At 49.5% G+C, this 23,410-nt stretch overlaps 1 long non-coding RNA gene across 1 annotated transcript; it reads left to right on the plus strand.

Moving 5' to 3' along the window:
- Positions 1 to 15,045: 15,045 nt before the first annotated feature.
- Positions 15,046 to 22,681, plus strand: LOC142858349 (uncharacterized). The gene is made up of 4 exons (XR_012912008.1): positions 15,046 to 15,518; positions 17,780 to 17,833; positions 18,717 to 19,038; positions 19,319 to 22,681. It is a non-coding gene; the product is annotated as an uncharacterized LOC142858349 (long non-coding RNA).
- Positions 22,682 to 23,410: the final 729 nt, after the last annotated feature.

Raw genomic sequence — 23,410 nt, forward strand, 5'->3', positions numbered from 1 at the left:
GCCCAACTGGGCTGCAGGCCAGGTGTGGAAAGAGAAGATGAAGCCATTTGCCACCCAGTGTAGCCCTCCGCTTAGAGCGGGATGACAGAGACATGTGTCTCCCAGCAAGATTCTCAAGATCAAAAACGCACCCGCAAAGCTTCCAGCTTCCCGAGCTCTGGGAGCCCCGTGTCAGGAACTGCCTTCCAATGGGAAGCAACAGAGAAATAATTGCTAATATTTCACCAGGATGGCAGGGAGATCATCCCCAGCCCCTAGAAACAGATTAAAAATCAGACCGCGGCTTAGGCTAGAGAACAGCCCTGATTCTCATTAGCGTACCAAATGAGAGTACCAAAACACGCCTAAGACTGCCTGCAAAACATCACACCTGTTTCAGAGCCGGGAGACCCCAGACCAGGACTAGGAGCCTGGCTTCAGGGAGGCACCCGGGTGCTTGTCACTCAGAGTTTCTGAGAAGATTTGTTGCTGGAACCTGAGTTCAGCTTTGGCATGTACTCAAGGAAAGAGGCTGAGGGCTTCTTCCATGCGGAGCTGGGCACGAGCGACCCTCAGTGGGAGGCACTTTCTGCAGGCCCTACCAACTCATGAGCAAACTCACCAACTTGGGAGAGGCAGTGGCTGGCATTAAGAGACTTGGCACATCTGCAGTCTTCTCTTTCATGACATCCAAGCTCTTGAGCCCCTCCATCTAGACACTATTGCAAGCCTCAATGTCTAACATTCTGAGGTGCAGGCACCACTGTGAGCTATTTATATGTGTATATTTATTTAATCCTCACAATAGCCCCATGAGACAGGTACTTGCCTTATGCCCATTTTATAGAGGAAGAAAGTAAGCCACAAAGAGGCAGACTAAATTGGCCAAGTGAATCCCATTGCCAGGAGACTGACTTCCGGCCTGAGCTGCTATCCTCAGCCTCTCCTGTCTCTTGAGGATTGTGGGTTTCCATAGGTCTGTCCCTTCCTGAATATACATCACCAGTTGTCAGTGATCTTAAGGTTTGGGCTGTGAGCTCAGGAGAGAACCAAGGCTCCCAAATCCCCACAGACCTGGATACAAATCCTGCTTCTATTACTTCTGGGCACACATGAGCATCTTTCGGCTCTTGTGGATATTTTCCGACTGATTATGTTCTTACACAGACTTGTGCTGAGAAGGAAGAATGGCTGAGGAGAAGGAACCAGGCTCTGGGAAGGGCCAGATGCTTTCCCACTAGCCTCATCTCCGGCCACATGCTAACAGGACCCTTGGGCTCCTTGAAATACTCTTTTCCTCTCCTGGGCTTTGCTCTTTGTCCCACCTCTACTGGGAAGCCCTCCATCACTCTCTGCCTAGAGTACTCCTCCCTGGGCATCTAGGGACTCTGGAGAGCTACCATTGTATCCCATTCCCATCTAGAAAAGGAGCACACCGGGGTTACCTGGTATTTGAGGGTGTCACATCTTCGGTGGTCATTAAAGGTAGGGTGATGGAGGAAGGTCATTGGTTAAAATAAAAGAAGCTGCTTGGCTCTCATTGGTTAGGAGATAGGTGGGAGGAGTAAACAGAACAGAATGCCGGGAGGAAGAGGAAGTGAGGTCAGACTCCACAGCTCTCCTCTCCGCAGCAGACGCAGGAGAGACGCCATGCTACCTGCTCCAGGGAAGACGCACGCTATGAAGCTCCGACCCAGGATGGACTTAGGCTAGCATCTTCCCGGTAAGACCGGTGCTATACAGATGATAAGAAATGGGCTAGTCCAGGTGGGAGAGTTAGCCTAGAAGAGGCTAGATAGGAATGGGCCAGAGCAGTGTTTAAATGAATACAGCGTCTGTGTAATTATTTCGGGTAAAGCTAGCCGGGCAGGGCAGGCGGCTAGGGTTTGGGGACACAGCCCCGCCGCCCCCTATTACTACAGTAGGGCTTGACCATGGTCAGTCAGCCTGCATTCGAAACACTCCCTTCCCTGCCCTCATGCTCTTAAGAATCCTGTGACCTTATTGCTGTAACCTCCCCCGTCCATTGTCCCTACACACACAGGAGCTCTGTCCAAATCCACTTCCCAGCCCCCATCCAGGGGCCAGGAGAGGGGACACATTCTAAAATACAAGGATATTCTTGCTGAGCTGCCCTGGGGACAGTCCCTGAAAGAGAGTCCTGAGGCCAGGCAAAAGGGTCAGGTTACTAGAGAGATAATCTGATTATATCCAGTCAGTGGTGGGAGGAGGAAAGGATCCAGAGTCCTGAGCCTGGAGAAATGGAGAAATAAACCAACCAGGATGCTGAAGCCCAAGGTGGGAACAGAATACAGAAGAAGCAAAAGTCATGGCTTCCCCTTCCCATTCCATCACCTATCTGCACCTCCAAGCTAGCAGGCACGGCCTACAGAGACTCCCAGACCTCTCAGAAGGACAGTGTTGAATTTCAGCCAGAACAGGCCCTGTCCTCATTCCTCCAGGTCCTCCAAGGGATCCCATGTGAAGTTCCAGGGGAGAGTCAGGTCCAAAGCTCCCTGAGCACTCTAAAGGTGGCTTCTCATTCCCACTCTATGCATCAAGCTTGGCAAAGTGGCCCTACTGCTCTCTGGGGGGGCTGGTGAGCACCCCCAACCCAGCAGCCAGCAGCTGGCCTGTCAACCTGAGAGAGAATCTGCCCCCAGGGAGGCTCCTAATTTAATCAGCTTCACAAATCAGCTCGATGGGCTTAATTGATCTTTTTCACTCCTAATATTGTCGCTGTCACTGTCTGAGTTGTGACTTCCCCAGCCACCCCTGTGCATCAGCTCAGCCAGCCGGAAAGGGTGAGGGGAGATGCGCTCAGGGAGCCTGTGCCCCAGATACACCTTGGAGGGACAGAAACAGGAACCTGAGAAAGGCAAACAAAACCAGACCCCCAAGGAGTCGCCTGCCTGTAGCCCCAGTCGAGACACTTAAGGTCCTATCTGAGCTTCAGTTTTCCCATCTATGAAGATTACCATACTCTACCCTGTAGGATTTGTATTCTCCGTGTGTTTGTCCAATGCCTGGTACATGCTCGGCTTCATGGTAGGTAGACACCGCCGAGACTCTCATACCCTCGTGGACCATATGGTACAGAAGCACTTAGGAAATAGTGTGCGGTGTCCTGGTGCTGGGGGTGCCGACTGGGGTGCGGTATGGGGAGGTGGGGAGGTCGGGAGGAGAGGCATCTTGCGGGAGTGGTGCTCAGCTAGAGACAGGGAAAGAGAAAATGAAAGCCCTTCCCAGCCAAAAGCCCAGTGCCTCTCCCTGAAGGCTGGTGGGCTCCAAGCTGACCAGTATAGATGGAGGCTGAGAGTTAGTTCATCAGGGTACAGACCAGATGAGGTCAGACCACAGACTCCTAAGCTCTGGGCTCCTGCATTGTCAAAAAATGCCCTACGGTAAGAGCGGGGCTGCTGTTTCCCATGAAACACACAGACTTTTGTACCTACATGTAACTAATTTGAAAGATCAATAAGACAAAGTAATCCTTCCTACATTAAAGGTGACCGCACACACACACACACACACACACAGAGAGAGAGAGAGAGAGAGAGAGAGAGAGAGAGAGAGAGAGAGAGAGATTTCAGCCTGTTGTCTTTCTTTGATTTAAAAAAATGCAGGTCATGAGCCCCAGCAAGATTTCCAGGCCCTAATGAGTACATGCGGCCGGTCAAGGGATGGTATGATCTTCTGGTTTGCAGCCAGCATTCAGAGACTGAATACCAGGAGTCATGGGAACCCTGGGTTCTGTTTTCTGGGGTGATTTAATAACACTTTCAGTTAATAGTGACACCTGGCTGCTGTGTGGGAGTCATTTGGAAGTCAGAAGTGGAGGTAAGGGGGTCAGTGGGGAGGCTGCAAGGCTGCACACAAGGTTGTTTGGATTGACAGTAAATAGGCTCCAAGCTGAGATCCCATATCCTAAAATCTGAAATCCAAAACGGCCCAAACCAAAAGAACCTTTGGAGCACCCATATGACGCCAAGTGGAAAATTCCACACCTGATCTCTCCATGGGCTTCAGTACAAACACAGGCAGACTAACAGAGCCATGAAACTGCCCCATGCTACATATAGAGGCTATGCAAAACAGTGACTTTTATGTTTACATTGGATTCCAATCCCCAAGATGTCTCATTACATGTATGCAAATATTCCAGAATCTGGCAGGGGTGAGGGTGGGGGGTGGGATCTGAATTCTAAAGCATCTCTGGTCCTAAGCATTTTCAGATAAAGGACACTGAGCCTGGAAGAGGAGTGGGAAATATCATGCCAATTAAAAACATGTTTAAGCCACATGTAATGACTCATGCCTATAATCCTAGAGCAGGGAAGCTGACGTAGGAGAACTGCTGGGAGCTCAAGGCCAGTTTGGGCTACGAAGTCAAGTTTCAGATCAGCTTATGTCAGCCATAAAACAGCAGCTGCAACAACAAAACCCAGCTCCCTTTCCAATGCTTCCTGAGGGCAACCTGGGTTCAGATGCCAGCTGCAGAGCCGCCCAGTTGTAATCTTGAGGAGATTCTGCCCATCTCCCCAACTACAAGACAGATCCTAGGAGTCCCTCCTACCTAGACTCCTGGAATCATAGTCAGGTTTAGAAACAACGGCCCATATACTTAGCCAAGTGTTTGGTCCACGGCAAGTGCTCCACACGTCAGTGTTACCAACACAAATCGGCTCATCGGGACTCCTGGATGTGTTCAGTGTCTATCCCCTGTAAAGTCCTAGGGACGTGACAGCCCGTGACTCCTGGCCCAGTAGGAGTTTCTAGAATCATACTGGATTTCTTTTCATTTAAGCTGGTTTTGAACTTGAAAAGCTCCCAGGCCCAGCTTCTGCTCTTACTCGCTGGTGTCCAAGGTGAAGCCCAGGCTAATAAAGGTCACATGTGAAGAGGTCACAGTTACATGCAAGTGCGGCTGGGTTTCCTTGGACTCCAGCCATGTTGGACTGCCACCATGTTGCTGTTTGTTCTTCACTCTTTTGGGGGGGGGGTCTGCCACCCAGCTCCCAGAGAAATCACATATGGAGTCTTATTCTTTCTTATAATGCCCAATCTTAGGTTGGCTTGTTTCTTGTCAGCTTTTCTTAAATTATCCCGTCTACCTTCTGCCTTTGGGCTTTTACCTTTCTCTGGTTCTGTATACCTTTCATTGTTTCTTACCCAACAGCACACTGTGTAGCTGGGTGGACGTCCCTCTCTCCTTGTTCTATCTTGCTCCCTCCTTCCTTTCCCAGATTTCCCTTTCTATTTATTCTCTCCTGACAGCCCTACCTATCCTTTCTCCTGCCTTACTATTGGCTGTTCAGCCTTTATTAGACCATCAGGTGTTTTAGACAGGCAAAGTAACACAGCTTCATAGAGTTAAACAAATTCAACACTTCTTTGCACCATTACACAAATGTTCTACAGCATGAACAAATGTAACACTTCTTAAAATAATATTCCAAAACGTACAAGTGTTCACAGGTCCACCTAGACCCATTCTGTGAGCTGAGTTCATTTCCGGATAGTGGCAAGTGGCTGCCTATGGATCTGGTATTCTGTGGCTCTATATTGTCCTTGGAAACACAGGTAGATCCAGACTTGTGCAGTAAGCTCCTAAACAGACATCACTCTCCTATTTCTCAGCTTGTCCCCAGAAGCCTCTGTGGGGCCGAGTAGACAGGCCAGAGGAGAAGCAGGCTATTCAGGGAATGGTACCAGAGAACAGGCTCCATCTTCACTAGAAGTCTGGTTCTAGAGGGCAGAAGAAGATGGGGTCAGGCCTCCCCAATAACAAGGATTCTTGCCTTTGAGACTCAGTGAGGTACAGAGAAGTAGCTGGGAGATGCAGGGTCTGCACTGCCCATTCTAGGGCATCGAGCGTGGGTGCAGAGAGAAGCTGTGGCCCTCACTCCGGTGCCTTCCAACTGTTGCAGACTCACTGGCGGTAGAGCCATAAGTGTCCTCAGGTATCTTCTGGGCTAAGAGCTTCACTGAGGCCAAAGGCAGACAGACAAGCTTCTGCCTCTGGCTGTGACAGGAACCTATACAGCATGGTCTCATTCCTGCACGTATTTGCCCAGTCTTCGTCTAATGATGTGGGTGCTGAGAAAAGCCAGTTAACAGACAGGAGGGCTAGGCACAACAGAGGTCTGGAGGCAGAGGCTCTCAAGGCAGAGCCGGCCAGTCTCCTCCCAAGTCAAGGTTCAGGACTTCTGTCTGATAATCAGAATGTAGGTGTGGAGGAAATTTACTGGGTACCTGATTGATGGAGGTGGGTCTTCTTTCTATGTGTTGCTTTCATTGGTTAATTAATAAAGAAACTGCTTGACCTTTAATAGGACAGAAAATTAGGTAGGCGGAGTAGACAAACAGAATGCTGGGAGAAAGAAGCTGAGTCAGGCAGTCGCCATGATTCTCCCACTCCAGACAGATGCAGGTTAAGATCTTTCCTGGTAAGCCACCTCGTGGGCTACACAGATTATTAGAAATGGGTTAGATCAATATGTAAGAGCTAGCCAATAAGAGGCTGGAACTAATGGGCCAGGCAGTGTTTAAAAGAAAACAGTTTCCGTGTAATTATTTCCGGGCATAAGCTACCCATGCGGGAAGCCAGATGCCAAAGACACAGTCCACCGTTCTTCAACACCTGATCACTAGCAAGACTTCTCACTTACAGGGAAAGCCACCACACCCCATTATCAGTCTTTAATTCTCCTAACAGTGGTTTTAAAATATGTCAGCTAGGCTGAGGACATAGCTCTGTAAGTAAAGAATTTGGTGCACACATGTAAAAACCTGACTTTGAACTCCAAATTCTATATAAAAATCCAGGCATGGTGACACAGACTGGTGGAATGGGATGAGAGAGGAGGGCCCCTGGGGTTTGCTGGCCATCCAGCCTAGCTGAGCCTGCAGATTTTAGGACAATAAGAGATCCTGCCTCTAAAGCAAGGAGGACAGTTCCTAGGGAACCACACCTGAGGCTGACCTCTGGCCCCCACAGACATGCACGCATGCATACACACAACAAAAGCATGTTAGTAGTGATGTGAGCCAATTCCTCATTGCCAATTTCCATTTATAAATGCTTTCATGACAACGTCACAGTGAATGGCTCTCAATTGCTTCCATTTCATGAAGTGAATGGTTTTGGCCCCAGAAATACCTTGCAATAAAAATCACCTTCTTCACAAAGAGGTGAATTCATAAGACCTAGAATACTCCACCAATGGTGAGTGGAAAGCGCTGGCTGTCGTTCACTTCTCTTTGCTCCTACTCTGAAACTGTAAGTGTATTCTCCTTAGGGAGTGAAGACCAGAGAGATCAGAAACCTCCCCGGGAGGACACATTCTGGTGTTGTCTGATTTGACGTCCAAGGAAGGGAGCCATAGGCTGGACTTGGAATCCTCAGATTTGTACGGTGGTAGCCAGGAAAATGTCTAACCTTGCAACCCTGGGGAACCTCCAAATTTTGTGATGCCCCTCTTGTCGTAGATTTACTAACTTGAGACAAACTTATACACATCTGGGAAGAGAGAATCTCAGCTGAGGATTGCTGCCATCAGATTGGCCTCTCTGTGTGTGTGTGTGTGTGTGTGTGTGTGTGTGCACTGTGTGCATTGTGTGCATTGTGTGCATTGTGTGCATGTGTGCATCCATGCATTGTGTGCATGTGTTCGTGCATGTGTGTATGTATGTGTGTGTATACATGCATGCATGCATGAATGTGTGTGTGTGTGCATGTGTGTATGTGGTGAGAGGCATATTCTTGGCTAGTGGTTGATGTAGAAGGGCCCAGCTCTCTGTGGGCAGAACCATGCCTGGATGGTTGGTCCTAAGTTGCTGAAGAAAGGCAGCTGAGCCGCAGGAGAAGCCAACAAGCAGCATTCCTCTGTGTGTTCTGTTCCAAGATCCTGTCCTAGCTTCCCTCAATGATGGACTGCGAGCTAAATAATGCTTAAGTTAAATAACTTGGTTTAATCACTGTAAGCTAAATATCACAGAGACAGAAAGCAAACTAGGACACTTCCTGGGCCCCGTTTCACCACGTCGGCAGACACCGTGCACTTACAAACAGCAGAGTAGTTCAAGAGAAAGGTATGCTCGATTCTCTCCAAAGTAGGGGTTAGAACTCAACCAAGGATATTTTCGCAGAGGTGATAGCCACTCCACGGGAGTTCTGTAGGCTCTATAGGAGTTCATCAGACAGATAAAGAAAGAAAGAAAACTGCAGATGAAGAAATTTGTGTACAGGTTCAGAGTTCATATGCTAGTCTACGTACCAACACGAGATTATATGGGTTAAGGTGCAAAGGGAGACAGAAGGCAGTGAAAACAGAGGTGAAAGGCTAGGGAGAGTTCGAATCACCTGGGGCCACAGTAGAAAGGCAGGAAAGAGAAGGTAGGGAGTCCTGGAGTTCACATCATTGAGGGAGTTCATGGTGCCCTGGAAATATCAGCTTATAGGTGGAAGGCGTTGGGGAAGACAAGCACACAGTAAGGGCACAGCTGCTTTCCCCCTGCTGTGCGGTCTTTCCCCTCTGCTCTAGTGCTGGAGCTCAGGGTGTGTGGAGATCCAGCCGGTGCAGTGTAGAGCGGGAGACGGAGATCACAGGGGCCTAAGAAAGGTGTGGGAGTGGGGTCCCTGTACTCTGCTGCGTGTTTAGCAGAGTCGCTGCTAGAGATTCAAACAGCAGGTGAATTTCTTAGTTTTCTTCCAGCCCTGGAAGTCTCCCTTACTATTTTGTCTTGCATTAGAATGGATTTGAGAAGTTGCCTCTGGGGTGGGGGGTGGGGGGATAGTAATCAAAATGTAAATACCACGGGAATAATAGGTTTGGCCTAATTATCAGCGATTACTCAGTTTGTCATTATTTCTGTACAATATATCCCAAAGTTCCGGAAAACAAATCAAAGAAACTACCACGGCCGATGCCATTAATAGAAGCAAAACACTTCAAGACGAGAATTTAATTTACTGGGTGAGTTCTTGAGGCACGTTTTTGTTGATGAATATTTATAAAAGTGGGTTAGGCTGGACCTAATAATGATTGCAAAATATTTTAATGCTGTCCCCTCATTAATTTACCTTTAATGAATGACTTGATAAAGCGTGGCTGTTTGTATGTAATGATTTCATTAATAGCTATGGCATATGCAAGCGTTTTGCACACATTTGAATGGCACCTGAATGAAATGATACCTTAAATTACACAGTAGACTAAGGAATATTTGTTGAAATGTGCGAAGTCCCTGCCTCATTGTAGTCAAGCTCTAGGAATTTGCTGCATTCCAAACAGCAATGATAGGAAGAGGCTCAAATGACCACGTTCTTCAGTTTCTGAGTTTTCCCTCAAAACTGGTCTCTGTGAAAAGCCTGTACATAAAACCTGTAGACAGAGAATCGCAAGGAGATGGCCCCTCCTGGCTGCCCCCACCCCACCAGCTGGGCGGTGGTGGCACACACTTTTAATCCCAGCACTCTGGAGGCAGAGGCAGGCGGATCTCTGTGAGTTCGAGGCCAGCCTGATCTACAAGAGCTAGTTCCAGGACAGGCTCTAAAAACTACAGGGAAACCCTGCCTCAAAAAACAAAACAAACAAACAAAAAGAATTGCTTCAACCTTCCCTTGGGAGCAGAGGCCCAGCCAGAGAGAGTGTGTCCTATACTGAAGGTAAGTGTGTGCAGGACAAGGCCAAGGGAAGGGGAGGGGAGGGAGGTTTGTTGCAGGAGGAGTCAGAGAAGGGAGAGGCCACACTGAGGAGGAACAGGCATCTGTGAAGATTCCTCCTTCACACTGGTTTCTGCTTGCTCCACTCTTGATCCTCCCCTGCTACATAACAAGGGCCAGACCCTACTGTCTTAAGGATGTCATGCCAACTTAAACTTTATTTGAACTGGTTTGAGAGAACTAGGAAGCCCCCTTCTACAAGGGTTTTAGACCTTTGAGACGACTCAGAAGGGCAAAACCGTTTGCCGTGCAAGGCTGGTAACCTGAACTCAATCCCTGGAAGCCATGTAAAGGTAGAAGGAGAGAACTGATTCCACAAAGTTGACCCTTCACCCCTACATGTATACCCCCATACAAAAAGAAATACACATTGCACTATTAAAAATGTAAAAGGATCCCTTTGACCATCCCTCAGCTGCTCCTGTTTCCCCCGATGCTTCTGCGTGTGTCTGTCTCACGAGTTTGCTTTTTATTTGTTCAGTGCAAGAATCATGCTGCTTATATTCACTGCAAGTGGCAGAGAGACAGGAGGGAGAGAAGGAGGGAGGGTGGGAGGGGAGGGGAATGGGGAGGAAGACTGATTAAATGAGATTTGCATCTCAGAGCCAAGCAGGCCACTTGTTGGGATCAATGTCATTGGTCCTGTGAGCAACCGTGTTGCCTGCTGCCACCCTCTCCAGGCCCTCGTGTCTCCCCTGACTCACGTCTGTTCTCTGCCCCACCCCCACCCCCGGTTATCCACTTCCTCCAGCCACCACATGGGCAGGCCTGGAGGAAGCAAGGTGCTTGCATACCAGTGTGAACAGTGTCCCTCAATGGGTGCCTCCTATGAGTCTCTGTCGTTGGACTCCTTGGACCCACACTCCCTCCCCCATCTTGTCTATCTCAAAGGATTGTTCCACCAGATGCGTTTTTCTTTTTTTAAATTTATTTATTTATTAAAGATTTCTGTCTCTTCCCCGCCACCACCTCCCATTTCCCTCCCCCTCCCCAAATCAAGTCCCCCTCCTTCATCAGCTCGAAGAGCAATCAGGGTTCCCTGCCCTGTGGGAAGTCCAAGGACCACCCACCTCCATCCAGGTCTAGTAAGGTGAGCATCCAAACTTCCTAGGCTCCCACAAAGCCAGTACATGCAGTAGGATCAAAAACCCATTGCCATTGATCTTGAGTTCTATTCAGATGCATTTTTCCCAAATGGGGACAGACGCCATAGAACAGAATGCTTACTGGAATTGCTAGAGCTGGCTGTCTTCAGCACAGGGCAGCTGGGTACAGACGGGTGACTCAGCCACTCAGCAGGTCACTTCTCCCAGAGATATTCCCACCGTTAAATGCATAAGCCAAAGGAATGAAATAGCATGGAAAAATGCTTGACACAAGGGCAGGAAAGCAGGTGATGAATGACCTGGCTCCAAGATTCAGCACAGAGGGCCAAGCAGATCTGGGTTCAAATTCCTCCTTTTCCACTTAGGAACCAGGTGGCCTTGAGCAAGCCCTTGCATGTTCTGGGACTATTTCCTGATATGTGAAAGGGACGTGACCATCCCACACACTAAGGTAGCGAGGGGGAAGGAACACCTGAAGAGCAGGCCCAGCCACAACTGGCCGCAGCAGGACAGAGTGACTAGGAGAGGCTTGGTCCTGGGCCCAGCCAGAAGAGGAATAGAAGGGAGGACAGAGATGGCAACAGCACCTTCAGGCCGGCTGCTTAAACCCCACCTCTGTGCCCTGCAGTGGGCTGATAACAGCTACCCTTAGGCTGGTGCCTGGATGGGAAGGGCTGGGTACCTGCGCCTACCCTGCCACCCTCATCTCTGTGTTGTCCCCCACCTCCGCGGGAAGATTTATGGAAAGATTAAGGGTCCTTTTTTTTCAATATCTATTAATATTCATGGCAGTCTTCACAGCCATCTGCTTTTAACGATTTTGTTTGCAAAGACCTGAGATTAAAATATGGCCTGCTCGTGCTCTGAAGCATCCGAACCGAGGGCGATAAAACAAAGGCCCTTTCAAGAGCTGCGAGCCGGCCGTCACTCCACCTGCAGCCCGGAGACTAATGACTATGGGGATGGAGGGGGGCCAGGGAGGCTCCCGACCTGACTGCAGAGCCTCCGCTTCCCTGCTCCCCTCAGGCTCAACAGGGTTAATTGAGGAGGGGAAAGAGACAGCCCCTGCTCCCTCCCTGACGTCTCACACAGGGTCTCTCTGGTAAGGGGGCTCAGTGGGGCGAGGGGAAGATGCTGGTGGCAGCCCTGGGGACACATGGCTCTGAAATCCTGGAATCAGCACCCTGGAGAGAGGCTTGTCGACACTGCGGTTGCCCAGCGGCACAGACAGGGTTGGGGTGCATGGGTCCACACCCCTAGAGCATGGCATGTCCTTCTCTGTCAAAGAGGCCCTGTAAGATGCCATCTGAAGCTGGGTTTCCTTGACTCCACTTCTACAGCAGATACCTCTGTTCTGCTCTGCCTGAAAAGCCCTACTTGTCACCAATATCCCAAGGGTTCTTTGGATCACAATAGCGCCCCGCCATATCAGTGAGCTTCCTTTCAAAGGGCACAAAGGAGGGGCAAGCTGTGAGAGGGTACCTACTGGTGGATGTGTTGACCATTCCCTCCACAACCACAAGAGGCACCACTCCTGGGTTCTTCAGTGGCTCTGAGCAACTCTGGCTTTTCTGTTTCTGTGTGGAGGGAGGGTTCTAAGAGGCTCTGAGCTGCGGTGGCTGAAGATGCCTGCTCTGGGGAGGATGAAAAACAGCAGAATTCTAGTCCCTGCTCCTGGGGACTCTTCCTTGTATCAACCAGGCATCTTAGTCACTACCTGAAATTTTTCATATTGGATTCCACCCTTAGGATAGGCAAGACCACCAGTTCCATCTCCCTGACCCCAAATCCATACTCTATGCCACCTGCCACTGGCCTGTGAGTCATCTTCAGCGCCCATACCTGTTCCTCCCCACTCTCCTCCAGGTGAGGTGGAGCTCGACACACCAGGCCTGTAGCAGTCCAGCTCAGGGGTGGGGGGACCCCATGTGTTGCCCCAGAATAGCATCTCTTACTTTCAAAATGGGTCGCACTAATCATTCCCCGCCTCTTCTGACATCACACCAGAGCCTGCCACTCTTGGGGATAAACTCCCCTGTCCACCTCCCACGTCTCCAAGCTTTTGCAAGTGACATTCTCTCTTCTTATCATCTGTGTTCCTTCTCTTTTACCCATTAAAGGCCCCAAATCCAGGACCTCCACGAAGCCTTCCAGGGAGTACAAGGCCAATACCACCAACAGAATTTACCACTCCAAAAGCATCTCCATTACAGCAGCATCTGGGGAATGCTCGAGAAAGTGCAGCACCGAGAGGGGGTGACTTCCTCAACACACACAGTTGCCAGGTGATGGCCCTGCATTCTAATCCCCTGAGTCTAGCCCCCAAGCCTTCTCTGTTCTGCCTCCCTCCTTTCCTCACCTGTGCTACCCATGGGCACACACCGTATACATCACTGCCATGTCACAGTTGATAATGGAAAGCAGACTACTGTCTGACTGTGTTTCTTCCCTGATGCCCTTGAAGGAATCCACTGTGTGTCTGTGTCCCCAGCACAGAGTCAGCACCAAAAGGACCTGGAGGGATTCCTAAGGATGCAGAGAAGGAAAGAAGAATGTATCTCTGGCTGCAGTCTGTGAAGGGCTTGTATAATGGGTAAAGGGTGTGTGTGTGTGTGTGTGTGTGTGTATGTGTGTGTGTGTTCGTGTTCGTGTTCTCAAATGCATGCATGTGCACGCATGTGTACACATATCCCCAGTCTCCTGAGCCCGAGCCAGCTTTCAGTCACATGAATAGTTAAAGCCCTTAAACCAGCACTGCTTCGTCACTGATATTTTTACAAAGTTGTCACAGAGAAATATCATTTTTCTTCCTCCTTTATTTCATTTTCTTTGGGATATAGTAATTAACAAAAGCCGTTAGATGCCAGCAAAACTGTTTCTTTTGAAGTTTCTACATGGCTGTCATCCGGGAGATAAAGGCAGATTATTCAATCTTGACATTCTAATTGTGGATGCCAGATAAAAGCCTGGATTAGACACTTCACAGCCCTACTCGGGGAGGGGGAGATGGGCAGGAGAGAGGCCACACTGAGCCACGTGGGCTGGAACAGGAGGGGCTCCACCCAGAGGGTTCTGGACCCTGGCCACAAAGCTTGGCTTCTCTCATTTAGAGTAAGACATTTCCAAATTACACAGTATTAGAGGGGAACAAGGCATGTTCCAGGAGGTTGACACTCGGGGTTCCAAACCTGGGTTTACTCCTCCGGGCGGCCCCCTGCCCTGCAGTCCATGTGGTAGACACTCCCTCCCTGTGGCCTGGGCTTGGAAAAGGAAGGAGAGGGCCGGTGGAAGGGACAAATCCCTGCCTGCTAAGAGTCTGCCAGAGCTGTCCAGGAGCAGCGTCACCGTGTAGGCAGCAGTAGCTGCATACCAGAGACAGAGGGATCTTCACGGATGAAGATGCTCCAGTCACGCCAAGAATGAAAGCAGCCTCTCAGGAGAGGCCAAGAGGCCAGCATTTAGACACCCTGAAGAGTACATTCACTCTGAAGACTAGAAACTTCTACAATGCAGAGGTAACGCTGTCTGATTTCCCAGACCAATCCTAGACAAGAGTACCTATGACCTGGAAATTCAGCTTGTCCTGTGAGCAGCCATGAGCCAACACATGCTCTCTGTCCTCCATGAAACCTACGTGGCAGACAAGTGTTTGCCCTTCACCTGACCAAATGGTTATACTGATGAGAACACAGACACTATATCTGTCAGGTTCCAATCAGGACTCATAATCCACTCGGGGTATTTTAAGCAGGGAATTTAACACAGGGATTGATGGAGCAAAGACGGAAAGACCGCAAAGACAAGCCTTGGCTCAGCACCAGCCCAGGTCCCAGGGGAGGCAGGGAAGTAGCATTAACAGGGCCCAGAACCAAGAGAAGCAGACCTGCAAGCTCAGTGTGTCTCAGGAGCTGTGAGCACTGCTAGAGGTAGGAAAAGACAGAGACTGGGGTGGTGCCCTGAGTCCCTCTGATTCCCAGGCCCTCTCTTTTCCATTTTGCTTCATGGGATCTCACAAGCAAACTGTTAACTACACCCTGAACTACACCCTGAAAACAGAGCCCTTGGGCCATTCCCTGAGCCACAAAGGAGAACAGGGGTGAGGTGAGGAGAGGCTCTAAGGCCTGGGGATGAATTGACCAAGCGCCCTTGCCAGCCTTGCCACCTCATCAGCTGAATTGCAAAGTTCTGTAAACAACTCCCTAAGACCTGCCTCACTCTGTGCATTCCAGTCTATTCCTTGCAGACCTGGGCACTCCTCCCCTTCTGTTCCCACCAGGTCTCTTCGGGACTCAGAGGACACTGGACTGCACTCCATGCTCTAAACCAGTGTACCTATTTTATGGAGAGAAAAACTGAGCCCAAATCAAGAAGAAAGGATGAACCCCAAGTTACAAAGTTCCGAGGAAGCCGGCGCCCAAATGTTGGGCTGATTAACAAGGAGGAGAAAGCAAGACTGTCCAGTGGACCATTGAGAAAGCGCTCCTGTGTCCATCTTCACTGAGTCTTATCAGGAGAGACAGCAGAGATAATGACAGGGACAAGGGAAACAAGCCCTGAGCTGCTCAGGGGCCCACACTGTCGCTTCATTGCCCTGTGGCCATAACCAAGCCAGTCTCTGTGTGCTGTGGCAGGTGGGAAGGTTCACCTGGATAACACCTGAAGCCTCCCCCACAATCCCGAGCTGAGATTCTGTTTCCTGGACAGAGGTAAGAGAAATCCATCCCTCCAGGAGGCAGCTGGATGCAGGGAGGGTCCTTAGAAAGGGAAGTCGAGGGGGGAGACACTGGGAAATATAAATCTGCTGGTGAGGCTCTCTCCGAAAGGGTTTTAATTAATTGTTTTTATACGACATAAGAGCGACTCATTACCGACCAGCTTTGATTTGTGACACCTGCATTATAGATGACTTTTAAATTAACATTTCCCCAATAAAAGGTGTCAGTAGAGAGCTGAAGGCGCCCAGAGAAATATAAAAGGGTAATAGTATGAAAATACAAACAAACACCAGCCCAACCTGACAAAGGGGGCTGCTTAATCAATTTTACAATTAATTAAGGCTGACTGGGGGAGCTGGGACCCTAGAGGCAGTTCAAGGGACCAGGTAGAGTCTCAGGCATCAAATGCTATAAGCAGGAAAATGTTTGGGCTTGAGAGGGAGGCCTGGTGTGGAATCGGGGTGTGCCGCCTGGCTTCCCCTTGAGGGAACCAGAAAGAGATCTGCTTGTTTTCCCTCCTTGCTCTGCTGAATTCATTATGCATTCGTTTCCTAAGTCCTTACCGAGTGTCAATGTGTCCCAGGTAGCAAGATGGATCTGCTCAAATGAGAGGTCAGGGGTCCATGTGTCTGGTCCAGGAAGAATGAAGGGCAGAGTGATGGAAGAAACTAGAAAGCCAGAGAGAGAGACTTCAGAGGTGTCTGCAAATGTAATTAAGCATTTGGAGTTTTTCTTCAAGGCCTCCAGTGAAGAGTGGCAGGCAAGAAAACCGTGTGATAAAGTCTGCAGTTTCGATAGCTGTGGAGTAGGCTGCCCGTCGGACGGATGGAGAGAAGGAAGGGGAGTTGCCAAAATGAAGCTAGTGTATGCACTGAGTTCAGAGCTGACTACAGCAGAGCAAAGGGCACTGCAGAGAGTGAAAGGGCAGATCTGGCCAACAGACCTTGTCTTGTCCTTAGGAAGCAGCTCATAAAGGGATTGCCTACAGGGCCTCCAGAGAAAACCGGGCACTGGATAATTCCAAGCCAGGATTGGGGATGCTCCTGCAGGCAATGTAGTTTGAATAGAGCTACTAGGCAGGGCCTCTCCTAGAAGGTAGCACTGGGCAATCCAAAGTACCTAGAGACAGCCAGACCAACACTCGGGATGATAGCCTGGGAACCTGCTAAGCTATTGCAAGAGGTAAAGACTGGAAAGATCAAAATAAGTGTAGAATTGCCTGCCCCTCATTTCTGCAGCAGAAGCCGTGGAATGTAGAAAGAGTTTCCCAGACCCTATGGCAAATTTCCAGGCTCTTTCTACTCTAGGGAATATGTTTGTGGCAGGGATCTTGTCTCCACCTGATTCTAACAGGAACCTACTTTTATCACTACCCAAGAGCTCTCTCTAAACCCCAGGTGAACTCAAGGTCCCCCAGACAATCAGATGTACCCTTTTCCGAAGTCTCTTCTTCCTTGTTCTCAACCCCAAAGAAAGAGGTCATCATCTACCCAGCTGCTCCAAAGGGAACCGGGAATGACCTGGTGCCGTCTGTCTCCCACAGGCCGATCCCCTTAGCTCCCACCTTACAGCTCCCTGCCCACTGTACCCATCCCATCTTTCTGGAGGGACCACAGTCCTTCCCTGCCCCCCCCCCCCATCTTCTACTCATCCATATACCCTGGACACAGTGGCAGAAGGGATCATTCTAAATGGACCAACACACACCTTGTGCAGCTGCCAGGACTAGGCTTGGAGGCCTCCTTTGTCCCCAAGTCAAAACCAAACTCTGTTACCATACCGGAGTCCAGCCTCTACCTCTCCCAGACTACCTACTTCCGTGTCTCCGTCCCCCGGCTCTTGGGCTCCATCCACTGTACCTCTCTCATCCATCCCTTTAACACCTGTATTCCTTTTACAGAGAACTTTTTAAAGATTTGTTTTTTTAATTATGTAAATACATATGTGTCTATGTATAATACATGCATGTGAATACAGGTACCTGTAGGGAGCTGAGGCATTGGATCTCCCTGGAGCTGGAATGTAAGCCTCCCAGTATAGGTGCTGAGAACTGAACTCAGGTTTTCTGCAAGAGCAATATGTGCTCTTAGCCTCTGAGCTATGTCTTCAGCTCTGTTGGTAACATTCTAAACGCCCTGTCCTGTATTGCCCCCATACCCCACTAGTGTCTGGACACTTTACAGTCCACACTTCCAGCCTCAGGTTCAGCAACCCTAAGCCTTTTGAGATTATTTGCTTCTGCTGAGTTGCAGGCTTCAACGATTTTGGAATCTTGGGTTTCGATCACCTTCGGACTCCAGAACCTGGTAAGTAGACCTTGTAGGCCGAATGAATAGAGCATAGGCAAATGAATGGATGAATCCATTGATGTCGCGTTCCAGCACACCACACAGTTACCAGAACTCAATGAAGCCAACAGGACATCTTCGCTCACAGCACACACTTTACCACAGGTCTGTGATAAAGCCACTCCCTCAGGAAAGACATTGGCACATCACTGAAACAGTAATGAGAGCGTGTCTGTATCACACACCTAGTGCGGATGAGGGAGAGGGTCTCCAAAGAATGTCTGCATAGGCTCAGACTCATTTGATAATGTCCTCTCTATGTCCTGCCAGGGCCCAAGAAAACACAAATATTGACTGAGCTTCCTAGCTAGAATATATGAATGTTTTGGGTTCCTTTGCCCAACGGGTTGGTTTTACCAGCTTGTTTTGAAACAGAGAATGACAGAGCATACTTTTAGAATAGGGGAGAAGTGGAGAGCAGACTCCTGTGTCTGGGGCAAAGTTGAACAAGTGAGTGTGTCCTCAGGTCAATGATGAGACCTTAGATTCAGGGAATGGTAAATGAAGACAGTACTGACCATTGGGCAGGGAGTGGGGCTGTGTTTGTGTCTGTATTCATATGCGTGAGGCCCATTCCCAGGGCTCAGGGTAGCATCCAGGTGAGGGTGAGGGTCAAGGTTTCCAGAATGGCTATAGGAAGTCTACATCCAGCAAGCACCAAGTAGAGTGAAAAGGCTGGGTTTGAGGTCATGTAGAAACATGAGTCCTCCCAAAAGGGGGGAGATGGTGTCTGCCTAGAGGAACCTAGGAAAACACTGGAGAGGAGGCAGCCTTGTCTGGAAAGGTCGGGAGTTCAAAGAGCAGGAACTTGCCAGTGAGGCCATTGCTTCCTTCCTTTTAGCCTTCCTTTAAGAAAGCACCTCAGAAGACCAGCTTCTTCTCGGAAGTTTAGGAAAAACGTCAGTCAGAATCTGACATAACATCAAATCTATCCGTATCCCATGTGAAGAGCTCAAGAACAAGAGGGAAGATATCCTCCTGTACCCCTTGAACAGTGCTGCAAAGTGGGGGTCCCTCTGTAATCATGAACCGCGTCTTCTTCATTCACTATGTAACACATGAGAGGATAGAGGCCCAGCGGGCCAAAGGCCTTGCAGACATCCCACAGGACCAGACAGAAGCGGAACTCAAAGCAACACCGCCCTGACTCCAAGTCTACACACGTAGGTGAATTTGCTATCTTTGGTTCTGATTATTCTGAAGCACAGATGAATAACTGGCAGCTGATGCTAAAAATACATGTTGTGGGGTTGATTGACAGCACAAGCTGAGTGATGTACAAACACGGAATGATTCTATTTCTCTCGATAACTGATACTGGCTTTGCTCTGTGAGTGCTTGTCCCACAGGCTGCCGGGTGATGGGGAAGGGAAGAGAGCACACTTACCGAGTGTGGCATCTTCCTTCTTTCTGGTGATTCCCTCACCTCATTTCTCTTTGCAGAAGTCTCCTTTGAATTATTCAAAAGTGTCAACTGCCCAGTTCAAAGCCGCTTCCTGTGTAGCTCCTGCTGGAACCAGCACTGGGAACTAGAGCACTCTGCTCAGGTGACTGTAGCTGTCCCAGTGTGGAGGACTAGACATGAGTCCGCAGGCGGCCGCCACCTGTCTGCTGACATTGCCCACCAGTGTCCTAACCCGTGTTGAGACCACCTGCCAGCTTCTTATATGATGTTGTTGAAGACTTTCAAGTCCTGAGCAGATACCTTCTCCTTGACCTTCTGAAATCCGAGCCCACCGAGGTGTGGCTTCTTCCTCTCTACTGGTGATAAGTTTGGAATTGTAGCATGGCAGTTACCACCCAGGGACTCTGCTTTTCTCTTTATAGAAAGAAAGATGCCTGAGGCACCCTACTTCTGTTTGAAGAAGAAAAAAAAAACAGAACAGTAACTTCTCTTTTAGCAACCCTTACAGTGAGTACTAAGGAGATAAATATGGCCAGACTAAGGTCACCCTGTAGAACACGACCAGGAGTCTACACACGATGGTCATGCAGCTTCAGACCCTGCCTATTTTTTTGGTTGGCTCGGGGACTGAGAATGACTTTTTACATATGTTACTGCTTGGAAAAATTCATCTGGGATATAAGAAGACAGCCACAGTTATTCATCTGTGTATTCCCAAAGGCTCCTTCCCGAGCTGTCACGGCAGAGCTGAGTATCAGTAATAAATTCTATTTTCTATCTGATCTTTTATAGATAGCCTTTGCCAACCTCAGATCAAGACTACATTTCCCAGGCTCCCTTGTATCTAGGTGGGCCATGTGCTCTGAAATACAGGACCATGAGGGATATTGACTCTGTCTGCTTTGGTCCTCTGAAGAGCAGTACATAATCTTAACCACTAAACCAGCCCCTCACTTCTACCTCTTCTGAGCTCTCTCCAACCCCTGGCAGAGCCAAACAGCTGGAATGCTAACATCATGACAAGACTCTTAGGGTTCCAGGACCATGGCCCAGGTGACTCAGTCACAGAACGAAGGAATGCAGGGCTGCCCTACCAGCTCCAGCTCTATGAGGAGAAAGGTGTGCCAGGTGGTTAGCTGTCAACTTGACACAAACCAGAGTAACCCGGATGAAGGAACTTCACTGAGGAATTACATCCATCGGATTCGCCTATGGACATATATGTGGGGCATTTTCTTGATTAGTGATTGATGTGGGAGGGCCCAAGGCACTTAGGGTGATGCCACCCATGGGCAGAGGGTCCTGAGTGGTATAAGAAAGCAGGGCTAGAAGCTAGAGAGATGGCTCAGTGGTTTTCAGAGGGTCTGGGTTCTATTTCCGAGTTCACATGGCAGCTTACAACGGTCTGTAACTCCAGTTCCAGAGGATCTGACAACCTCACACAGACATTCATGTAGGGAAAACATCAATGCACATAAAATAAAAAATAATTATTAAAAAATGAAGGAGAAGAAGAAGAAAGAAAGATAGAGCAAGCCAGGGAGAACAAGCCAGTAAGCAATGTTCCTCCCTGGCCTCTGCTTCAGTTCTTGCTTCCGGATTCCTGTACTGACTTTCCTCAACGACCAACTGTAACCTGAAAGCTAAATATGCCCTTCCCTTTATAAGCTGCTTTTGATCAGCAACAGGAACCTGACTAGAACAGAAGGGCACCTTGGATGTTCTACGCCACTGAGTTACCCAGCATCCTGTCCTTACCCTGGGTGGTACGGATGCCCAGCTAGCATCATTTCCAGAATGCCCTGCCTGTCGGTCCCACTGGCTTACTGAAGGCCACTGTCCTTGTGTCATAGAACTGCTTAACGGATGAGGGGATGAAAGCCTGTAACTTAGCATTTCCCCAGCAGCTGAGAAGGGAATGCTTACACCAGAGTTTCTTTGCTTGCAGGGAAGAGAGGCTGGAGCAATGCAAAGTGGATCCTCACAGAATCCCAGGAGAGGCCAGGGCAGCGGGCTTTGTGCGGTCACCCCCAGCAGGTTGACAGAGGTGTACTATTAGAAGCAGGGTCTCTCTCACTTCATCAGCGAAACTTACTGTCCTCCTTTCTCTGCCGCTAACGCCTGGTCACTCACAGCAAGCCATTTGCTGGGTTCCCAGCCTTATGTCAGGTCTAGATATGTCCAACTGTCCCTGCTCTGAACTCGGTAGTTTCCCTAGCTTTCTCTAAACAGAAAGCAGACTGGCCCAGCTGTGCCATGGAATCATACCACCCACATCATATGGTGTGGGCAGTCTTTGTTTCAAATACCCACCCTGGTCTGATCCACTGAGGCCTGAGGGAGCTGGCTGCTGTGCACACGTGTGCTGGGAACAGAGTTCCTTAGCCAGGAAACTCCTCTCTAAAGACTCGGGAGCTCTGAGGTAAAGAGCCTGGATTCTGGGTTCATCTCCACTCCCCAGCGCTGTGACCAAAGCAAGTTGGAGCAGTCATTTGCATTTCTATAAAATCAGAATCACAGTGAAAATAAACGCCTGCCTCCTAGGGCTGTCAAAGATGAGACGAATTGGTGCACATAGGGCAGTGAACAGGCAGGAAGTCTCAGAGGACGGATTAGCATGTGGTTAACCCTCTGCGGTGAAGCCACCCAGCAGGTGATTCAGGCCCACCCACTTGAGAAAGGAAGAAAACTCTTCACAGACAACCTTCCTAAGGTGTCACAGGGCACAAGGGCCACCCTCTGTTGAAGATTGTTCCATCCATTCAAGACACAAACTTCCTACACCTGTGGGACCTCCGCATTCAGTGCCCCACAGAACCTTTCAGAATCTTTGTGACAGGGAGCTCCAAAAAATTAACAAGCTGCCCCGACACACTCATTTTAGGGCTAACCTTATCAGCCTGAGTAACCCCAAGAGTCCATTGTTAAATCCTTCCCCTCTGAAGGTACACATGCTGCAGACAGAGGCCGGGTTCTCAGGAGCAAGGGGGCTTGGACTGTCCTTGAGAGAGAGTAGATGATGTAGACAAAGATGTTAAAAAGGGAAATGAGACAGCCCCACCTCAGCATCACATCCAGCGGATGGAGGATGCTGCCTCAGACTTGGTCAAACCTGTCACGCTGTGTTATTCAAATAGATGCAGCAGTCTCCACGCAGTAAGCAGGGCGCTACCCACAGCTCTGCCTCCCAGACCTCTGTGACCTTGACAATGGGTCCTGCCCCAACCACAGCAGCTATATATGGTAACCCAGAAGACTTCAGGGCTGTCTCTCCAGTCCCACCATTGGCTCGTTGCTTCTGCTGTGTTCCTGGGGCAGACTCCAAGTGCTGGACACCCTGTGCCTTCCCTACCCACCTGGAACCAAAACATTTCGCTCGCCAATTTATTGTATGCTTTAGAATAATGGGGGAAAAAATAAAACTATTATTCTCAAAACCCCAGTCAGTCTCTTAATGACTACTGCACTAATTAGTAGCAGCTGTTAATGAAGTGTGCAGGTACAAGCCTAGCCTCATCAATTAATCCATACATGCTCCTGGGCTGCAGTAATATTTAAAGGGGAAATCAATAGCTGGCAGCCGGGCCTGGGGAGGTCAGCCTGGAGGGGCGGGGAAGATGGGGCATTTCAAGGTATTTACAGCTAAAACAGCCTATGCCTGAGTCCAGCCCTCCAAGTAAGTAGAGACAAGGACATCCCCAGACGGCCATACAGATGCCGCATCCCTGCAGCAGGCCAGGAGAAGCTGGCAGGCATGGGAGAGAGCATCTGCTGCCCTCCCCTGTCTCAGTCAGCAGAGCTCCAAACACCCAGAGCCGCCCGTTCACCTCCAGCCCTTTGCCAAGATCTCCTATCCCAAATTCTACTCATTCTTTCAGAGCTCGAGGGATGGGGATTGTTGTGCCCCACCCTTGACAGATGCGGGGGGGGGAGGGTCAAGGCTGCAAGTAAAGTGTGGACCTGTCCAAGGGGTGAGAGTAACAACCACTCCCCTGGTCTATGAAGCTGTCACCCGGACACCCCTCACTGCAGCCCGGCACTGTCCCAATGGGGTAAGAGAGATCGTCCCTAGATCACAGGGAGCTGGAAGCATTGGCGTTCCAAGAGATTACACTTGCTGATCATTGGCT

The sequence above is a fragment of the Microtus pennsylvanicus genome, chromosome 10 (genome assembly GCF_037038515.1).
Source record: "Microtus pennsylvanicus isolate mMicPen1 chromosome 10, mMicPen1.hap1, whole genome shotgun sequence".
NCBI lineage: Eukaryota > Metazoa > Chordata > Mammalia > Rodentia > Cricetidae > Microtus > Microtus pennsylvanicus.